At 42.5% G+C, this 22136-nt stretch overlaps 1 long non-coding RNA gene across 8 annotated transcripts in view; it reads left to right on the top strand.

The window, feature by feature from the left end:
* The window catches only part of LOC141982585 (uncharacterized), a 176739-nt gene that overhangs the window by 347 nt on the left and 154256 nt on the right, over positions 1 to 22136 (top strand). The gene's annotated exons all lie outside the window — the stretch shown is intronic.

The following is a 22136-nucleotide window of genomic DNA, read 5'->3' as shown; positions in this document are numbered from 1 at the left end:
TTGTTTGTTTTTGTTTTCTTTCAGTATTTGCCCAGTTCTAATCCTGACACACACCCCTCCCCGCAGAGGTCTTTGTGGGTATCTCCACATGGCAAAAAAATCCCATATGGGAGAGTCTCAGAGCCCAGGTCTACAGACTTGGGCTTGTGTCACCGTGCTAAAAATAGCCATGTAGACATTCTGGCACAGTGTGGAGAGGGGTGGGGTTCAGAGGCCAAGCGGAAATGTTCACACATTGTTCAGTGCTGTAGCATCAGTCCTGTAAGCCCAAGTGTTTCTAGCTGGGCTCTGAGACTTGCTGCCGCAGGGTTTTTTTGCTGTGTAGACATGCCCTGTGTGTGTGTGTGGGGGGCCCTTTCTGCAGCCATCTCATCAGGACCCTGCTGGGGTAAGGCTGGCAGGCTCTTCCACATACAGATGAGCCGGTGGAGATTGGGTAGATCGCAGCCCACCCAAACTGAGAGGGGGCAACGGTCTGAGGACAGGGAAGCTCAGCCTGCCTACAGATAAGAAGTGATGGCCCCCTGTCAGGTCAGCAGATGGCTCTTGTGTAGAGTGGCCCTGCTATGGCCACCGTAGCTATGGGTAGGACTACAGTACAGAGAGTGGGGCATGCCCCATGGTGCATGGGTAAGGGGGCTTCCATAGAGAATGTTATTAGGGACTGGGATTGCCTTAATTTGGCCCTAAACAGACACTGCTGCTTTTTTTTTCAAATCCTTTCCTTGAATTTTTCCTATATATCTTCCACTGTCAGATGATAAGGAAAATGTTCCCCAGTTCACTCATACACTATGTTATGTAAACTTTTATATAGACAGAATCAAAAGAACTCAAACTTATGGCAGAAGTGGTGCTGTTGCAAATAGTCTTACTTTTTCCTTAGCATGCAATCACAATTCCGTCTTTAAAGAAAAGCTGCAGTGGTATTAGTTTTGTGAGGTGGTTTCTTTTGGAGCGAACTGTGACAAGCAGCCGGGGCATTTGCTCTTTGCCTTAATCTCTGTAACTAGAGTAAATTCTTAGGGCAGGTTTGTTTCCTGGGTACTAGGTATTGGTATTTTGTTTGAGATTGGTGAAGGAAAGATTTGCCCACAAGGTGTTTGCTCGAATCTGTTCAAGGACTGATGTATATAGTATAAAACAGTTGCACCAGATTCTTGTCACTTTCTCCTGCAATAGGAAACTGACCTGCAAGGCCCTGGACATCTGCTATTGTTTGGCAGAGAGGTGATGTTATTATTCTTATTAGTAGCAGTGGTACTAGATCAAATCCTGCGGTCCTTACTACCATTGAGAGTTTGCTGCCATATTTCCGTTAAGAAGTCTTTTGAACCTGGCCTGATAATATGTTTCATTGGATCAAAGGTACATCCAATCTGCGTTACATCATTAGAAACAGGAATTAGAAATCTTATTTCCATCATTGGAAGCACTCCATGGCTTGTCAGCATTGCTGAAGATAATCAAAACCCCATCTTATTAAAAACCCTTTTCTTGATCAGTATGCTGTCCACTGGCAAAGTGGGAGGCTCATTCAGTGATACCAGAGGAGACTGAAGGTTCATAGAGAACTAAGAGAAGCTAATTACATTTTTTCTTTTCAGCACTGAAAGGATAGTTGTGAATAAATTGGGAAAAGGGAGGGGGAGAAGTGCTGATTAATATTCATATTTATCCACAAGTATACAGAAAAGGTGAGAAGGAGCTAGCTCCCCAGAAACCTATGCACCTTGGCAGTAGATAGAAATTTTCATTTAATTATAGCCACTATTAGCTTAGCACCTAATGAGCATGTTTGAAACCATGCAGGGTTATAGTTTACTGAAGAAAGATCCAAGAATCAAATAGAAAATGAAAACCTTTCCTTCTCTTCTGCTCTGCTGAATTTAAAATAACTCTGCTGGGCCCCGGAGATCAAGTGGACTTTTATTCTTGATTTCTCAGATATTGTCACAGAAACCCATCCAACAAAAAATAAATAAAGTGAAATGGTCAGTAGGGGGTATCAGCACATTTTAATGGAGAGCAAAAAAATGGGTACTTTTCCATTTTCACTTTGGCTGGTGAGCATTATTAAGGTCTCAGTGTCTTCCTTGCCTTTCCCAGTGGGCTATCTAGCCCCTAGTAGCTCTCAGCATTTTTATGCTTTTATTTTTTGGTCAGTGTTATATGATTTTATTACATTTTTACACCTGGAAATGTAGCTGAGAAGCACAGTGGCCAACCAGGTTTCTTTTTAACACGTTGCTTACAGCAACTTTCATTTGCTGGTTCACACAGCAACTTTAATGCCATCGGGCCAAATTCTGCTTTCCGGTGCACCAGCACAAGTAGAGATTGAAGCTAGTTGCGTGGCATGAATTTAAAGGTTTCAGAGTAGCAGCCGTGTTAGTCTGTATCCGCGAAAAGAACAGGAGTACTTGTGGCACCTTAGAGACTAACAAATTTATTTGAGCATAAGCTTTCGTGAGCTACAGCTCACTTCATCAGATGCACAGATGTAGCTCATGAAAGCTTATGCTCAAATAAATTTGTTAGTCTCTAAGGTGCCACAAGTCCTCCTGTTCTTTTTATGAATTTAAAGGAAAGCAGAACTTGGCTCTTCCTTGTCAGTAGTCTAATGAATTTTGTCCCCTTCCAAAATCTCTTTTAAACAAACATTTAAAGCTGCTTTAAACATGACAGTGATAAGCCATGGATTGTAGAACAAACAGAACAAAGACTACGGTTTTCATTTCAGTGGCAGAGACAAAGAAGTACCCTGTATGTTTTTAGCACATATTAAGTTTTGGGTTTTTTATTCCAATCAAGGCTTATGGACCTGAGGTGCTGATATTGACTAGATATGGAGTCTTCGTCCAACGTGAGTCAAACCTTAAAAGTTACCTAAACTGAAATTTCATGTACGCTTAGTGGCAGGTCACAGTTCTGAGATCCATAAGTTGAATCTTGCATTCATATTACTTTTCAAATCAAATAACCACTAAGCTGGGAGAGAGAGTCTAATTTTCAGTAAGGCTCTTGTTCTCATTATATAACTACTCTAATGCACACCATTTCCCCACCTATGTAAACACATCTGATTGACTACCTCCTGCCCTATAAGATGGGCAGAAACTGGTGTGTGTGTGGCACCTGAGGGAAAAGTTGAAGAACAGCCACTCTGCATGGTATGTTCCCTGACTCCAGCTGGCACGACAGATGTTGGAAAACCCCACATTACATGAATCAGCCTTAGGGCCATGCACATGAAGTGGTGGGGTGAGACAAGCAATGGCAGCCTACAAACTTTGTTACCATAGTAACTTTGTTAGCCATACCACAAATGGTGAGGAGGGGGATGAAGGTATCTGAGATGGGCACAAGACTAGAAAGGGTGTACACCTGTGACCTTGGATCTGTGAGGGTTTTATCCAATATTCCTCTGGGTGTTTGGGAAGTACAGCCTCTGTTTCTTCCTGGCTCCTGCTGGCTCTGCCTTGACTGGGGAGAATGTGGTGGACCTTGCAGGAAAGAAAAAGTGAGTAGTTTTCATTGTTCTCCTTTTTTTGTGTTTTTGTGAAGAAGGGGAGTTCAGGGACCCAAGAGAGCAGTGCGCTTTTGCTTAAATAACTCTAAGCTCCTAGCAAACAAATAAATGGGCTTTTAAAAGATTCTCACAATAAATGTGTTAAGGACGCACAATTGTTATTAAATCCACAGTCATATTTTTCCCCTTCCTGCTTATGTGGCATGCATCAGTGATTTGTTGGTTTGTAGGGACTACTCTCAGGTTCAGAACTCACCTGTATCTTTTATTTTTTCCCCATTGTGGACATTTTCTTCTGCTCCTTCATGTTCGAATCATATCACCAGCAGTATTAAAAGCTATTTTGGGTGATTTTAAAATGGGACAGCTAGAAATGCAGAAACACTCTTCTGTGACGAATAAATGAACACAGATATACTTTGCACATAGTTTAAAATATTTTTAATCATTATTCCCAGGCGGGCCATTATGTGATCATAATGTCCTTCATCTTTCTGTTCCTTTAATTTGGTCAGCATTGCCTTGTTACTTCTCCCCCTTCCCTTGTAAGCGTAGAATCACATTTTCAAAAGTTTGCAGATAGTGCAGGTATAAAGGTGCAGATAGATGCCTAGTGAGATTTTCAAAAGCATCAAGGCACTTAACTCCCATGTAGGCACCAAGGCACTTTTAAAAATCTCACTGAATGTCTATCTGCAGCTGCAGGCACCTAAATACCTTTAAAAAATCTGGTCCTTAGTCATCATTGCTCTGTGAACTGAAGACAAGAGGGACCTTGGCTAATGTCAGTAGGGTTTTAGTAAACCATAGAGTTCTGTGTTAAAGGGAAACATACAGATCTATGGCTAGGTGCATTTGTCAGGAACTCTCTTCCCTTCCTTCTGATTATTAGGTTGAAGGCATTTAATAAGCTGTCAATCAAGTATGAGAGGCATATAGAGTGGGCCGCAAATATGTGCAGACTTCTTAACCTGTCCCAGGGGCCAAATGTGGCACACAATGTGTGACAGAGACCCAAAACAAAGGGCATCAAATATTTACTCACTCATGGAAGTTAAAATGCTGTGAGATTCCTTTCTTTAGCATAAACAGCTCCTACCTGGAGAGACGTGAGTGTGTGCAGATAGCTTTGAAGGGCTCTGCAGGGAGTAGATCCAGTCACTGCTTGGTTCTTAATCTGTTTGTGTTCAGATTAGGTAAACAGATGGTATCTTGTAGTTTGGGAATGAGTGTAAATTTAGGAGAAAACTCTGAGACAATAAATACTTTAAAAGAGAAAATATATGTTTGTTTGCATTCCATGTGATTGGCATAGTCATTCTAATACACTGTGAGTTGTATTGTACGTAGCTACAAACTCATGTGGGAAATGGGGATTGATAACTCACTGGGTTGCCAGTCGGTGCAGAGAGGCTGGAAGAATGGGAGTGGAAATGAATAGAGCTGTTTGAAAAATTGTCAGGTTTTTGTAGATTTTTTTCTTTTTGGTGAAAATTTGAATACTGAAAAATATTTCAGCTAAAAACTAAAGAATTTTAATTTGGAAGTGCTGATGTGGTGCCACATGGGAGTTGTAATTCATGCTTCCATTCTCTTCTATATCTCAGGATCCCTGGTCCAACTACATTGGACAGAATGTGCATGGCATGCACCACAGTAGTAATAGGAAAATATGTTAGGGGTGACAATGATTTTGCGTGCATAATGCATTCAGCCTCCAGGTACATTTACCCACATGTTTGGATGATGGGTTTTTTGCATTGCTATTTTAAAGACATTTTAAGTAGGTGGCTAACAAGTGTTTGTTAGATGGCACAGCATGAATGTTGATATAACCTGGCCTCAAGAAAAAGGGCCTGAAATTTATCTGAGGAACAGTAAAGGGGCGCAAATTGTCTAGGCTTTTCCGTTTAATTGTCATTTGCTTTAGCTCAGAGCAGACCTTCATATTTCATTGAAAGACTAGTTTCTCCTATTCAGCCTTAGGGCTAAAACAAGGGGCTGTATTGTTTATAAGAATAGGCTCTGCTCTGACACTTGGTATAGAAAGCCCATCGGCAGGAGTTATTTTTAAAAACTTAAAATACTTTATTTGGCAATGATTATTTTACAAACAGAATTTTTTTTTAACCAGTCTCAAAGTGCTACTTGTTAGTAAAAGAAAAAAATGCCCTTGAGTTTCTCAGACCTGTGGAAAAGCTCAAAAGCTTGTCTCTCTCACCAACAGAAGTTGGTCCAATAAAAAAAATTACCTCACATGCATTGTCCTCCTTGAGTTGAAATGACATGTGACAGATAAAACACATTTTGGACCAGACTGTGCCATTAAAGCTCAGTACCGTGATGGGGCACAGCCCTGGGGAAATATGTCTCTCCCTAGCAAGGCAGAGCCAGGAGGAACCAGGAAGAGACAGAGGCTGTACTTTCCCAAACACCCAGAGGGATACTGGGTAAAACCCCCACAGATCCACTGCACCACCATTTATAATAGTGTGAATTCTCCTCTGTGCCTAGTCAGGACTGCTGGCCCTATGTCTTCCCACCTTTCATAACTATGCAAGGGATGGCCACAGTCTTGCACTTTGAAAAGAAAGGGCAAACCCCAGGCAGGATAAACAGTTTTAAGAAAAAAGAAAAGGAGTACTTGTGGTACCTTAGAGACTAACGAATTTATTTGAGCATAAGCTTTCCTGAGCTACAGCTCACTTCATCGGATGCATGTAGTGGAAAATACAGTGGGGAGGTTTTATATACACAGAGAACATGAAACAATGGGTGTTACCATACACACTGTAACAAGAGTGATCAGGTAAGGTGAGCTATTACCAGCAGGAGAGAAAAAAAACCTTTTGTAGTGATAATCAAGGTGGACCATTTCCAGCAGTTGACAAGAATGTGTAAAGAACAGCGGGGGTGGGGAGGGCGAGAATAAACATGGGGAAATAGTTTTACTTTGTGTAACGACACATCCACTCCCAATCTTTGTTCAAGCCTAATGTAATGGTGTCCAGTTTGCAAATTAATTCCAATTCAGGTGTCTCTTTGGAGTCTGTTTTTGAAGTTTTTTTGTTGAAGAATTGCCACTCCTAGGTCTGTAATCAAGTGACCAGAGAGATTGAAGTGTTCTCCGACTGGTTTTTGAATGTTATAATTCTTGACGTCTGATTTGTGTCCATTTATTCTTTTACGTAGAGACTGTCCAGTTTGGCCCATGTACATGGCAGAGGGGCATTGCTGGCACATGACGGCATATATCACATTGGTAGATGTGCAGGTGAACGAGCCTCTGATAGTGTGGCTGATATGATTAGGCCCTATGATGGTGTCCCCTGAACTGATATGTGGACAGAGTTGGCAACGGGCTTTGTTGCAAGGATAGGTTCCTGGGTTAGTGTTTTTGTTGTGTGGTGTGTGGTTGCTGGTGATATTTTATTTTTCTATTTACTTTTTCCTCTCCTGCTGGTAATAGCTCACCGTACCTGATCACTCTCGTCACAGTGTGTATGGTAACACCCATTGTTTCATGTTCTCTGTGTATATAAAATCTCCCCACTGTATTTTCCACTACATGAATCCGATGAAGTGAGCTGTAGCTCACGAAAGCTTATGCTCAGATTAATTTGTTAGTCTCTAAGGTGCCACAAGTCCTCCTTTTCTTTTTGTGGATACAGACTAACACGGCTGCTTCTCTGAATCCTGTCTTTATGCAAGTTTTAAGAAAGTGGATAATGGTAATGTACAATAAGAACTGTGCTTTTCCAGAAGGATTTTTGGAGCTAATACACAACATACTCAAGATCCAAGATTGTTCCACACAGAAAGGTATCCAAGTGACTAAACATCAAAGGAAGGATTGTCATTATTTGTGAAGGACCCATTCTAGCAAGTAGTTGAACTGTGAACTTTTTATCCTAAAGCTGTAAAGCTACCTATTAAGCTCAAGGAGAACCGATTTTTTTTTTTTTGTTAGTAGTACAGTTGCACTGTAGATGGACTGTAGGAAAAAAATACCAAAACACATACATACACTGCTGACCTCTTTTTACTTGATCTGCTATCCAAGCACTGATCAGGCTAGAACTGTTCAGCTTCTAAAACAAGAGAAGTGCAAGTTTCTTCAGACCAGCCGAGACTTTTACTTTCAAGTATGTAATAAGTGATTCTTTAATTACAACTTTTTGTTACTCCTGTAATATTCATTCTAAGATTCATTTAAACTGTGAAAAATCATTCGGATGTAGGTTTGCTAGATCATTAACTATGAAATTGTAGAACCTATTGTATGGGTAATGTGTGAGACAGGTTAGTTAAAGAGGCTATTGCTTCAGGAAATGGAAGAGTAGTGATGGCATGTAGGCTGAGAGTGGGATTCAGAGGATACTAGTGTTAAGATAAAATTCAGATGATATACAGACCCCTAAATCAAATATTATAAATAGAGTCTCTCCCCATGATGGAGGAATTTTCAGCTGGCCAATCTTGCTACTTTCTGAACCCTGCCACTCAGGCAGTGCAAAAGGGCTGGAACACAACTGAGAATCTGGCCCAAAATGTCAGCACAAATACCTCATTCCCATGCTGTGTATATCTGACCTGATCCAAGAATACATGTGCGCTTTTAGGATTGGACAATACCAGCGGTTCTTAAACTGTGGGTTGGGACCCCAAAGTGGGTAAGGACCCCTTTTTCAATGGGGTCACCAGGGCTGGCATTAGACTTGCTGGGGCCCAGGGCTGAAGCTGAAGCCTGAGCACCACTGCCTGGGGCCAAAGCTGAAGTCTGAGGGACTCAGCTTTGGGTGGCGGGGCTCAGGTTACAGGCCCCCTGTGTGGGGCTGAAGCCTGGGACTTTGGCCCCCACACCCAGGGGCAATGGCTCGGGTTTTGTCTTTGTCTCTCCCACCCCCACAGGGCAGCAGGGCTCAGGCTTTGGTCCCCCCTCCCAGAGTCATTTAGTAATTTTTGTTGTCAGAAGAGGATCGCAGTGCAATGAAGTTTGAGAACCCCTGGACTATTCAATCTGTTATTTAGACTTAAAGTTCCCTGGGTTAGGGACTTTGCCTTCTCTGGTCTGAACAGCACTGAGCACATTGTCAGGACTTTATTGTTTTTATGGTTATTTACATAATCTTTCATTAATCAACCCCTTTTCCGCCCTCCCCCCGTCCAGAAAATAAATACAACTAGACTGCAGTTATGAAAATGACTGAGACAAAGGTTAAACTGAGTTAAAGCTGATGCTGGCACTCTGGGCCAGATAAACAACTGGTGTAAATCACTGTAGCTCTGTTGAAGTCAATGGAGCCAGGCCAGTTTACACCAAATGAGGATCTTGTCTTCCATCTCTAACTCACAGAGTTGCCCCCTTTCTACACTGGTGTGTGTTTAAAGGATGGAGGTTGATTCCTTAACTTTGGCATTTCCAGCCTTCTTTCCTGACCCTAATGTTATAGAACTGTAGTGTTTCGTTTTGGGTATATAGCTATTGAACTGACACAAACACGTACACAGCTGCACGTAGTCACACCATGTATGTATTAGTCATTTTGTCATTCTGTGCTTTGAACCTCTCCCCTTGTAGACTCTGGCTAGTTCTAGTTTTTGTGCGGTTCCAACGGATGTTGAGGCTGTGTTGTGCTGCAAAAACTCTTAAATCTTGACACACACAGTCCGACATTATCAAACACTGTCGTTAGAATGTTCGCCATTTCTTCTCATTAATGATGTGAAATGTAAAAAGCTTGCCTTCAATTTCCTGAAGACAGTGGTAATGAAGCTCTGAAGAAATAGTCAGGGGACTGGAGCTAATTAAAATGCAGCAGGGTGTAGAAGTAAAGGTAGCAGCAGCTCGCTATGCCATGTCTCTGGTAATCAGCAGTCCCTAGTTTACCCACACTAATTGACAGGAGATGCAGTGCTACTGAGTGCGTACACAGCTAACGTTAATGGAGTCAGCACACGCTGCTCTTCCTGCCTGACTTGTCTCATTATCGACCTTGAACTGGCAAAGGTCAGTCGATGGTGCTGCTTTCATCAAGATGACAGATGTCTAAGGATCTTCTTTTTGTAATATAATAATTTGGCAGTTGCCTTATCCTGTATGTGTATTAGTGATCTGATTCTTAAGATAAGATGGATAAAAAAGGACTCCCCTATCATGGTGAAGAGCTGAGCCCCTGTGTGTTTCACAAATTCCAGGCAGATGAGGCTGGAAGTCTGGAAGACAAAAAATGAAGCTGTTATTTACAATTACCCTTTGAGGAGACAATGGCAAAAGAAGCAAATGGTTAACATTTCACAAAGTGGAAAGTTAATTGGCCACCGCATTGGTAAAAAATCAACAGCTTGCTTCTTTCTATTGGGCAGACATTGAGCACTGAGAGCACTGTTGGCACAAAACAAATATAAAATATTAATAATAATGACAGAGGGCACTTCTCTGAAGCTCAGTGATTTTGGGGAGACCTCCAGTGGTACAATAATGCAGTCTCAATACAATGCAATAACAATAATACATCACGCTTTGGTCATCTCTCTTGTACTTCGTTTAAATCCGTTTATAACAAAAGATAGGGAGGGTAAGAGTGGGAAAAGTTTTTTTTTACAATTCTACCTTTCAAAGCTCAGGTGTATGGGCAAATAGGGGATTTTATTAACTTGGTATTCTCTGTAGCGCTCATTCCAAATTTTGTCTGGCAAATGTTCCAGTTGTATCAAAATGAGGCCTGCTGCTTTCCGTATAGCTGTGCACTTGCTGAAAAGAAATGGAGCTTGCTTGAGAGTAGGTCTGGTTCTCCTCTCCTTTATACCTTCTGTAGACATATTCACCCATCCAACGAAGGTTTTGATTTGAAGCACAAGGTACAAAGCTATGGAGAAGCAGGCCCTTGTTCAGGAGACTGTGGTTGGAAGCTGCCCATTCTCCACTGTACACCAGAGGCAGGAAGTACTTGTTCCCTACAGCCCAGCACAGAGACCCATCATTGAAGTGCTGAAGTGGAGTCTAGTCTACCCGTCACAAAAACCTGATTCACAGAGCCCAGCGAGATTGTGTCATTTGGAATTTCTCACTAGAGCTGGCATTCTAAGTAAAGGATTCAGTCAGATGTTGCTTCCCATGATCTTTTTATAATACACTAGCTCTGACAGCAGTAGCCAATTGTAGTAACTATGACTAACTAACTTGATTTTGTTTGCAAAAAGAAAAGGAGTACTTGTGGCACCTTAGAGACTAACCAATTTATTTGAGCATAAGCTTTCGTGAGCTACAGCTCATTTCATCGGATGCATCGTATTCGCAAAAAGAAAAGGAGTACTTGTGGCACCTTAGAGACTAACCAATTTATTTGTATTAGTCTCGAAGGTTAGTCTCTAAGGTACCACAAGTACTCTTTTTCTTTTTGCGAATACAGACTAACACGGCTGCTACTCTGAAGCCTTTCATTTTGTTTGTGATTATAGGACACTAGTAGAGCCATCAGGTGGGAAACAAAATATTCTCTGATATTTGCAAAAAGCTTATTAAAGGTTATTCTTTTTTGAAGTCTATAAGAATGCAGTGGGAGCATATGAGCGTGTCTAGGCATGCATGTATGTACATAGATAGTCCAGATAATGTTTTCTGAGAAGAGGGAGAAGACAGGAGGCTTGGTGATAGCTGCAAGTTAGGGGTTGCTGATAGAATTAATATTTTTGTAAGTAGAAACTCAACTTAGTCTCTCGGGTTCATCACCTCTGAGATGAATACCAAACACAAACATAATCACAGCAGAACAGGGACTTTACATCACTTTCTCTGGGCCTGGTCCTTCAAACCCCTATCCCTGCCACATCACATAGACCTCCCATTTCAGTCTAGTAGCTTTGCACGATCAGCCCTTCTATCTTCTCTTTGGGCACTGAGCAGTTTTCCTTCTATCCACACCTGTTGCAGTCATGCCACAAAGTCAGTACATACAGAATTCTTAAGTGTAGATGTGGCAACCCTTCATCTTTGTAATAGTAAACTAAACCAAAAATAAATAGTTGATACCTAAGTGCTTTTGTGAGATCAATAAGTTATGTGGTTCCAGGCTTGTACAGTTTAGGGTTGTGACAGTCTCTCTCCCATCTAGCATATGGATGTCTGAAAGAGGATGTCTGGACTACTGTAACTGATAGACAATGGAAATTCCACATTAATTCAACAGATGGAGATAGCACATTTGTATCCAGAGGTCTCTGGTTCTTCTTCCAGTTGTGATGGGATTTTTACCAGGGACAACTGAAGAAATACTATATGAGAAAAATATTGATAAAGCAAACCTTATGATTTTAGGCTTTTATACCATTTATGATGGAAAAAGCATTATACTTCAGAGTTTCCATCAATGGCTGTTTTCTTGGTTTTGCTGGGAAAGAGAGGGAATAGTTTTTCTTTTACTGGAGAAAGAGGAAATCCTCCCATCTTCTCCCAAACATAACCATGGGAAAGATCAAGGGTAATTTCTTCTTAAATCAAGAAACTCAGACAGAGGCCATTAATGCCACAGTAACTATAGCACTAGTGTTTCTGGTCCCCTTAAAGGAAGTTGGTACCTAGAGTAACAATAACATACCCGTGATTGGCTTTTGGTTGGATTTATGTCCTTTTGGCTCCCAGAATACTTTCACTTATTGAAAAATAAGAATGATAAGAAGCTATTCAAGTATCAACCTTGTTGCATTTAAGGTGCAGGTGGTTGTTTGCAGTGGAGGAGTAACGGAAGCCACCACAACGTTATATATTATAGGAATTATGATTTGGTCTGTCCCTAAAGTTAGAACATTAGATGTTTCCTGTATAAAAAGATCTGGGTTTAAACAAGGGTGTCCAACCTGGGGCTCACTGAGAGGATCTATGTTCAGAATATTTGTAATTTTGATTAAAAGTGAAAATGTGTTTTCCTGATATCTTGTTTGTTCCTGGAGGGGAGGGGAAATGAAGAGCTGCTGAACCTTTAAGAGAAGAGGAGCAGGTGGTGAGAGATCAGGGGGTTAGGATAGTTGGGGAAGATGGCAGGCATGGCCGTATTTCTGAGGGGTGGGCGCTTTCTTCTGGTGCTCTGAAAACATAGCTGAGCGCTTTGAACCTGGAGTTTGGTATTAGGGAACTGAATTGGGAGCTGCTGTTAGGCACCCAGTTCAGTTTCTTAAGACCATAGGTGAGAGGAGAGTGAGGATGGAGCTCAGGTGGAAAAACTAGCAGCTTTAAACTGCCCCGTAGCCTTCATTCCTGACTGTGGATCTTTGAAAAAATATTCCCCGCCATTGGGCTGAAAAGGTTGGACACCAGTGTTCTAAAAGAGGCTCTAGCTCAACCACAAGCTGTTAAGCTAGAAGCAGGAACTACTGGGAGGAATATGTGGCCTGTGTTACAAAGGAGGTCAGACTAGATGATCATAAGGTCGCTTCTGGCTTTAGCACCTAAGAATTTATGAACTTAGTTACCCCTTGAGCCTCTTAGACAGGAAAAAAGGATGGTTTAACTTTTGATCCCTCTGTTCCCGTCACTCTTCCTGGTCCTCCGCCTTTCCCAGTGTACCTTCAATCAGCTTTTTGGTTACACATATGGGGAACTGACTTTAGCAGAGTGCTCCAAGTCAGATACCTGTTGTCCAGCATCAGCCTCTCGCCAGAGATGAGAAGTTTGTTTCCCTGTTTCTCAGAATAGACTCGAGTGAATTAGCCCAGAAGCAGGATAAGACAGAGAAGTGTCTTAAATTAAATCAAGTTAATTAGAAAACTGAAAGAAGTTCAAAATGATATTAGAAATAAACATTACCAAAAACATTTCTGTGTCGAAGGCTCCGAGGCTCCCTCAAGAAGGCCCAAATCCCTAGTTGCAGTCCAATTGAGCTAAATAATATGATGCTCCCACTTCAACCTTCTGCGTCTCAGTTTCTTAGGGCCTGTTAGAGGGCTTTCCCTTCACCCTCTCCCCTGGTTCTTGTCACGTGGACAGAAAGCAGAAGACCAGAAGTCTGAAGTGTAGACAGTGTGATGTTTATTGGAGTTAGTTTCCAGCAAATGTATTCCATAACTCTGACACTGCAGAGCCTTGTTTCCCAGTGTCTCGTCCCCTCCACCTCCCGAGCCCCTCAGGAGGCATAATTATACCTGAAATGCACGCCCACAGTCCCACCCCTTACAGTTTAGGGTCATGTTCCAGTTTGGATCTGGGGTCTTCATCCCATCTCTTTTGTACCCCATGGGAGGCGGGGAGAGGAGTGAGGTTGTGTTCTGGTCAGGGACGGGCATTTCTTTGGTCTTTTAGTGTTTTATACCTCCCCCACAATCCTGTTTGCCCCTCCCGACTGGTTGCTTGATTTTGCTTTGAGACAGGGGTTGAGGCAATTTTAAAGTGTGTTCTGAGTAACATTTTAACTGCTCTTATCTATTCCCATTGTACTAACAAATCCATCTGACTAGGCAGAAGCAACATCACAGTGTCTTTGTCCTTTGTTTACACATATTAGTATAAGAGTATCAAAAAGTCAAACCCAAAATTCTATCCCAGGCTAACAAACAGACCTATATACTAACAGGGCCTTTCTCATCTCAGGGCCTTTCTCATCCCAGTATCTCCAAGCTACAGTTCATTCAGTATGAGTGATCATGTCTTGCTGTGGAGGCCTATCATTGATACTTTGATATGCACAGATTTGAATCTGTGTTACCATATTAATCATGCAGTTATCTGTCGTATTCATATTTCAGAAATTATGTTTGTGCAGGTGCTCTGTCTCGGGCATTGAATTAATCTTGGTCCCTTTTCCCAGTACAATAGCCAGTTAACCCTCTCTAGGATAGTAATTTTTTTTCTAGTTCTCTCTTATCCCCTCTCACTTGGAAACCTCCTTTGACTTTGTTACATCTATAATTACCTTTTCTTTGCATATACTTGGGTCAGAGTAAAGCTTGTTTGAATGTTAACACTTCTCTCTTGTGGGGAAGGGCAGGGTTTCTGCATTGTCTTCTTAGACAAGAAACAAGACATTGTCTGTTAGTCATAGTCTTAAAGTTCCCATATTTCAGTAATTCCATATTTCTCAATAATCTCATTCATATCAACTGAGTTTTCAACTGGCTGTATCTGTCATAGATAGTTTCTTTTCTAATCTGGGAAGAATTACAAAGAAAGCAATGTAGAGTGGGGTTGAATGAAGGATATTTAAGTACCATTCTTACTCCATCCACATAACATATATATTTTAGGACAGTGGTTTTCAAAGTTTTTTTCATTCGCAGACCCCTAAAATATTTCAATTGGAGGTGCGGGCCCCTTTGGAAATACAGTGGTCCGCAGACCACAGGTTGAAAACCATTGTTCTATGGTAACAACAATCTTTCACAGACCCCTTAGACATAGACTGCGGACCTCCAGGTTGAAAACCACTGTTTTAGGGCATTCTAGCTAAGGGTTTTGTGCCAATGCCCATCACTGTAACATAACAGAAAGGGTTTCCAAAGCAGAAGATACTGTTTCAGAGTAACAGCTGTGTTAGTCTGTATTCGCAAAAAGAAAAGGAGTACTTGTGGCACCTTAGAGACTAACCAATTTATTTGAGCATAAGCTTTCGTGAGCTACAGCTCACTTCATCGGATGTGAAAATTCATAGAATAAAATATCAGGGTTGGAAGGGACCTCAGGAGGTCATCTAGTCCAATCCCCTGCTCAAAGCAGGACCAATCCCCAACTAAATCATCCCAGCCAGGGATTTGTCAAGCCAGACCTTAAAAACCTCAAAGGAAGGAGATTTCGCCACCTCCCTAGGTAACGCATTCCAGTGCTTCACCATCCTTCTAGTGAAAAAGTTTTTCCTAATATCCAACCTAAACCTCCCCCACTGCAACTTGAGACCATTACTCCTTGTTCTGTCATCTGCTACCACTGAGAACAGTCTAGATCCATCCTCTTTAGAACCCCCTTTCAGGTAGTTGAATGCAGCTATCAAATCCCCCCTCATTCTTCTCTTCTGCAGACTAAACAATCCCAGTTCCCTCAGCCTCTCCTCATAAGTCATGTGTTCCAGTCTCCTAATAATTTTTGTTGCCCTCCGCTGGATGCTTTCCAATTTTTCCACATCCTTCTTCTAGTGTGGGGCCCAAAACTGAACACAGTACTCCAGATGAGGCCTCACCAATGTTGAATAGAGGGGAACGATCACATCCCTCGATCTGCTGGCAACGCCCCTACTTGTACAGCCCCAAATGCCATTAGTCTTCTTGGCAACAAGGGCACACTGTTGACTCATATCCAGCTTCTCATCCACTGTAACCCCTATGTCCTTTTCTGCAGAACTGCTGCCTAGCCATTCGGTCCCTAGTCTGTAGCTGTGCATGGGATTCTTCCGTCCTAAGTGCAGGACTCTGCACTTGTCCTTGTCCTTGTTGAACTTCATGAGATTTCTTTTGGCCCAATCCTCCAATTTGTCTAGGTCCCTCTGTATCCTATCCCTACCCTCCAGCGTATCTACCACTCCTCCCAGTTTAGTGTCATCTGCAAACTTGCTGATGGTGCAGTGCATGCCATCCCCCAGATCATTAATGAATTAGATGCATACATCCCTGGAATTGTAGGCCTTGTCTACACTGGGAATTTGTCTGGGTTCCAGCAATCAGTATCCAGCCACTGATGTAACTGCACCATTGCAAAGCCCAGCTCCAGTCAAGGAAAATTGAGATTTGCATTGTTTCGCCCTGTTTGAAACTGTGGTTAGCTCCACTGGTGCACATCTATGCTAAGGGCTTGCACCAGTGCAGCTAGTCATCAATTGCTGGAAATCCAGGCAAATTCCCAGTGAAGACAAAGTCTTGGAAGGGATAAAGAATGAAGCTCACACCTTCTCTTCAGGAACTTCATATCAAGAGATCTGTACACAAGCAAATATGGACATTCTCTACCAGTAAAGTTCCCTCAGAGTCCTCCTTTCCAAGACCCCCAACAAACTAAAGGAGGAGGTAGGGAAGGATATCACAGTATGAGCTGCGTCTTTGCATTGAGAGTGAAAGTGCCATAACATTGTACAAAGCTGTTCTCACAAGATTTCTATGTCAGTTTTGCAGACCCAAGACATTCAGATTGTTTGGATTTTCTGTAGATAAGCATCAGAACCAGTCAAAACAGCTAGTAGTAAGAAAGTCACGTTAGTAATAGATTTATTTATTCTACCTCATCACATGTCTTTACTGGTATAAAAGACATCTACTGCATTCCATTTTTTCTTGAGTTTTTGTAAATAATTTTCACTACATAGGCTTACTTATCTAATCACATAACACACCAAAAACTGTTTCATAGGAGCCATTTTAATCTATTCATTAACTAAAACTGTCTTTTTAAAAAGTGTCTAATTACATAATTACAATACCAGACAGATGAGAATGACAGGTATAGGGAATATCTTTGGAGCCAGAGGGAAACTTTTATGGTCTTATGGATATAAAGTATATGTTAAAAAAAATAATAACATTGCCATTACGTAGTTAGGCGATTTTACATATCGGCAAAGGAACAATTGCTGGCTGCATGATAATCACTCCACTATTTTCATTTTCTTAGCTTATATTCATGTATATGTCTTTTCCCCACACTATGAAATGAAATCTATATTTGAATAGCATTAAAGTCATGACACAAAAGCCATAAAAAACCCCAGGAAATTCATAGATAATTGGAGAAACTTTTAAAGAAAAATAATTTCTTAAAACTGTTTGATGTGGAGGTTGGAATTGCCCCTTGTTGTTTTCCTGCCCCTACAGCCTGAACCTGATGTGCTCTCAGACTCAAAGAGAGAGTCATAATGTCACCACTACTATCTGATGTGCCATCACCCTCTTTTACAACGCTGACGGAATCTCTCAGAGACTTTCTTCTTATCTTGCACATACTGTTAAAGTGGTTCAGCTTGTCACATTCCTTGCAATATTGTCCTAGTACAGGACACTTCTCCTTTACCGCTCATGTTGTCTCCCACAGTAAACGCATCTCAATATCCATATGGAACCCTGACCAATGGCTCTTCTTTGCTTTTGTCTCATTACATGTACTTTTGGAGGTATTGTGTCTCCTAGGGCTTTCACCTTTCTCTTGAGGCTTCTGCTCCATGCCCCCATTTGTCTAAAGTGAGATCACCTTTCTGGAGCAGCCCCACCTACAGGTGGCAGTCCCAAGTGCTTCAGACTATCCTATCGCAAATAGGGAGTCTGTTAAATCCTCAAAATGTCATGTATCAGCTAGTGTTTAATCAAGACTCAAGGTATCCAGCAGTCACTTTTTTGAAACATCCTAACGCATCATTTATGGGGAAAGCGTGCAAGAAGAAAAGGTATTGGTGGCATGACTACTTCTTTCCTTTTTTCCCATCAACTGGAGTCAGGTCATCGTGCAAGCATCTTGGTCTGTCCATGTCAGCACTAAGGTCCATCTGATTATAAACTTCTTTGATACAATCCATCCATCACATATTCGGTTCGCTGATGAACTTCCTCAGCTTTCCTTGGTGTCTCTTTCCTACCACCTCCTCCTGTCATGCTGTCTTCACCAGGTCGCCTTCATTCATTCTCTGCATGTGTCCAAATCAGTGAAGTCGTGCTTCCTGGATTTTGTCAGCCACATCACAGACTTTGACTTCCATGCTAATTCTTTCATTTGGAAATCTGTCTCTTCATATAACTCCTCGTACAGCATGAAGATATTTCATTTAAAACACCTGAAGGCAATGAACTTGCCATCTCTTTATTACCAAAGCTTCTGCACCATCTAGCATTGTTAGGCACACCATTGTTCTATACAGTGGGGCTTTCAGTCTCCATGCATATGCTTGTCCTATGCAACCCTGGAGATGTCATTCCACACTCTTCTAGCACTCTCTAATCTGGACTGTATATCATGTTGCAGCTCACCATCTCCTGTGACCCAGCTGCCAAGCTACTTGAACTAGTCAGTTTGAGTTAGTCATGCTCCATTAGTCTTTACATCCAGTTTCCCTGTGGAATCTTTTCCATCCCACATGACTGCAATTTTAGTCACAATCACTTTCATTCCATGCCAGTTTAGCTGGTCATACCACTGGTTTACTATTTCCTCTAGGTCCTCTTTTGAGGATGGCTCTTATTGCTATGTTGTCTGCATATAGCAGCTTCTCACCTTTTCACAGTAGGATCTTCCCACTGATGTTTTCTATCAATATGGTAAACAGCAGTGGACTGAGGTTGACCCCAAGTGCAGTCCAACTTTCATTTCCGAGGAGCTTGTCATTCCAAAACATGTACAGATCAGTGTTTTAGGTGATCTATATAGTGCATTCACCATAGATCCATACTAGATCCCCAGACATTCTGTATTTCCTGAGAACTGGTGTGAACATCCTTCTGTCCACTTCATATGCCTATGTCTATAAAAGCACAGAAACTCTCCTGTTGGTCCTCTAGCTGCTTCTCTATCACTTGCCGAATTACAAACATGGCGTCTGTGGTTCCTCGTCCTTTCCTAAAGCCAAACTGTTCTTGTTCGAGGAGGGGTTCCACCATTCTCCTAATCCTAGCATCCAGGATACGTTCCAGAATCTTCATCCCATGCCAGGGGTGGTGGAGCCTTCCCCAAAATGGCGGGGGGGGGCTAGGGGCCTCTGCCCCTTCCATGGTCTTTCCCTTACCCCTCCTCTTTCCCCTGAGACCCCACCCCCAGCCAAGCTGTAAGCCGGAGCAGGGCTGGAGAGCCCAGGTCCCTCCACCTGCCCGGGGTGGGGGGGGGCAAGTGCAGCCTCCAGCCCATGTCCCCATCCACTGGGCTCCCCACCCAGGGCAGATGGAGGGCCCTCAGCTCCCCACAGCTGCCCATGTGGCTCTTGCCCCGACCCAACTCTGGCTGGGGGGGTGGGGCCTCAGAGCCGCAGCCCAGCCATGGTAAGAGCCACACTGACAGCTATGGGGAGCTGAAGACCCTCCATCTCCCTGAGCAGGAGGCCTGTGGGGTGGGGACACAGGCCAGAGGCTGCTCTCAGCCCCCGCACTCAGGGCAGGTGGAGGGTCTGCAACTCCCTACAGCTGCCTGAGGTCCCTGGCTGGGTTCCCTCCAGCTACCAGCCTGGATGGGGGACAGGGCCTTGTGGCGAAGAGGAGGGGCAGGGGTGGGGCCCATGGCAAAAGTGGATGAGCCAGGCCTATCCACTTTCAAAAAGTGGGAGGGCCATGGCCCCTACCCCTCCCCACTTCCAGTGGCCCTGTCCTATGCAACAGTAACTTTATCCCTCAATAATTTCCACATTCATACATGCTTCCCTTCTTATGTATTGGGACCAGGGTAGACTTGCACCAATCATCAGGGATTCTCTTGTCTTGCCATACAGCTTTAACCACTCTGCTCATCTATTTTATGCCTCTCTGACCCAGGAATTCCACCAGATCCATTGTCACTTCTTCAGGTATCACTGCTTTACCGTTCTCCATTTCCTTGTCTGCATTTCTTATCTCCTCCTCTGGTATGTGAGTTTCAGGTGCCACATTAGGATTACATGTTGGCATTATGTGTTGGGATTTGTCTCATTTAAGAGACTCTCAAATTATTGTTTCCACCTCTCTTTCACTTGCTCAGATGTCACTAGCAGTTGCCCTGATCATCATTTAGAAAGGGTGTTACAAATCCTTCTCCTTCCCTTTGCATCTCATTTTTGCAATGTAATAGGTAGGGTGTGAAGACAAGCAACACATCCCAACACATGTCATTACTAGTTCAGTGGGGAAAGTGTGCAAGAAGAGAGAACATGTTGTGGTAGGTGTTGCTAGCATGAATACAATGGATTTTTTGCTTATTTCTTGTCATGTGTCACAGCTTCAGGTAGGCTTGTAGCGAATTACTGTAGGGCCATAGAATTACTTGGATAGCATTTTCATTGGTAAATACTTTTTGTAAAAGGGTGAGTGGGTGTTGCAAGATTTTCCCCTGCTGTCTACACAGCAATATTTCATTTCCCCCCCTCTGTTCCCTCTCTCTAAGGCCTTACATCCAGCTGGGTCCAGTTTCTGTTTTATTAACAACATGTGATGTCGCAGGCAGGCAGAGTTATAAGGAATGTTCTGATGCTGTACTATTGTCTCCCACCATCCAGCCACAGCTTGCATTCCTGAGCCTCTGGACTTTCACCAGTCTAGATCCCTCCTGAAACCAAATGATATTTTCTGTCCTGTTCCTTCTACCAGAGCCAGTGTCAACTACTTTCCTGAGTCAGTGGGTGGGATGGTGACTGTAATACGTGACTCTACGATGTCCATTCACCCAAGTGTTGAGAAAGCTAGTTGGATTAGGGAGAGCAGATCAAACAGTCCCTTGAACAGAGCCAGTGTAAGGGTTAAATTTCAACAGGAAATGTTATAATATCAGTCAACAAAAAAAAAATTTAGACCAGATTCTGCTCTCATTTGTACCTGTGAAACTCCTTTGAAAGCAATGGGTTTTGCATGGGTATAAATGATGAACAGTATTGTCCCTTTAACTTTGAAGGATGTCATAGGCTGACTTAAAAGGCTGATATTAGTTAATAAGGTTCCATAAACTGATAGTGTGTTAAGAGTCTGGACTAGATTCTCTGCTCCTCCCTGTTTCCACTGCATTACAGGAGAGCCAGTCATGGCTTTCTGATCCCGGGGCCTGTTGCAAACTGGCTGGCTGGGGAGTACTGGAGATCCAGTTAGTTTCTGGAGTGGCACAAACTGGAGGGAGGAGGTTGGAGACCCTGCCCTTTTAGCTCATCCTTCATCCATTTGGGCACATTTCTTAGTGAGGAATATCTTGATTATGTTGTTCTTCTACCATGCTGTGCCTCAATAATCCTATGAATTGAACTCTTTACTCTGGAGAATATGAAGATTGGAAAGAAAGCCTACCTTCACCTATAGCTTGACTCTAGATCAGTGTCTCTCCGAGATAAAAAAACAGCTGATGAATTTCTGGCATGAACTAGGAAGAATTATAATGAAGACAGGAGTGTGTGTGTTGTGTGTGTGTGTGCACGTGTGTGCGCATGCTGGAACTTGAGCTTCATTGCTCCTCCATCCATAACCCTCAACACAAAAACAGAATTCAAGTGACTTCAGCTTCTAGTGGTTTTCTCAAAGTTTATTTTTTTTCTTCCCCTTTTTAAGATTCCCACTCATAAACTCAGGTAACCATTTCTTTACTGGTATAATATCTCCCTGGAAAAAGCCTTGGGGCCAGATAGAATTGCTGCATGTGTTGAAAATCGCACTTGGATACTCTTAGGGACAGTTCTGTTTTTCTGTGATTCAGTCCAGCAGCTCCGTCAACTAGGAATCATGATCTTTGATTCTAATGGGCTAAGACGGCTAATGTGGCACTTTTGGTGCTGGTTGCTATTTGCTGTCTTGTGTGAACAGTAGATAGATACCATACCTGTGTATCTGCAAGAGCAATTTCCTATCATTCCTCTTCGGTGCTAGCACATGGTTGTGTTAGACAAGGAGGCTATTTTAGTCAAACATATAAACAATTTAAATGTGGTGAAAATGCTTAAGATTTCGTGTAAACTAAAAACAATACAACCTAATGACTCATATAGAACAAAAA

This window comes from Natator depressus, chromosome 2 (assembly GCF_965152275.1).
Source record: "Natator depressus isolate rNatDep1 chromosome 2, rNatDep2.hap1, whole genome shotgun sequence".
In the NCBI taxonomy this organism is placed as follows: Eukaryota; Metazoa; Chordata; order Testudines; family Cheloniidae; genus Natator; species Natator depressus.
The sequence above is the reverse complement of the archived record's forward strand: the minus strand, read 5'-3'. Positions and strand labels throughout refer to the sequence as shown.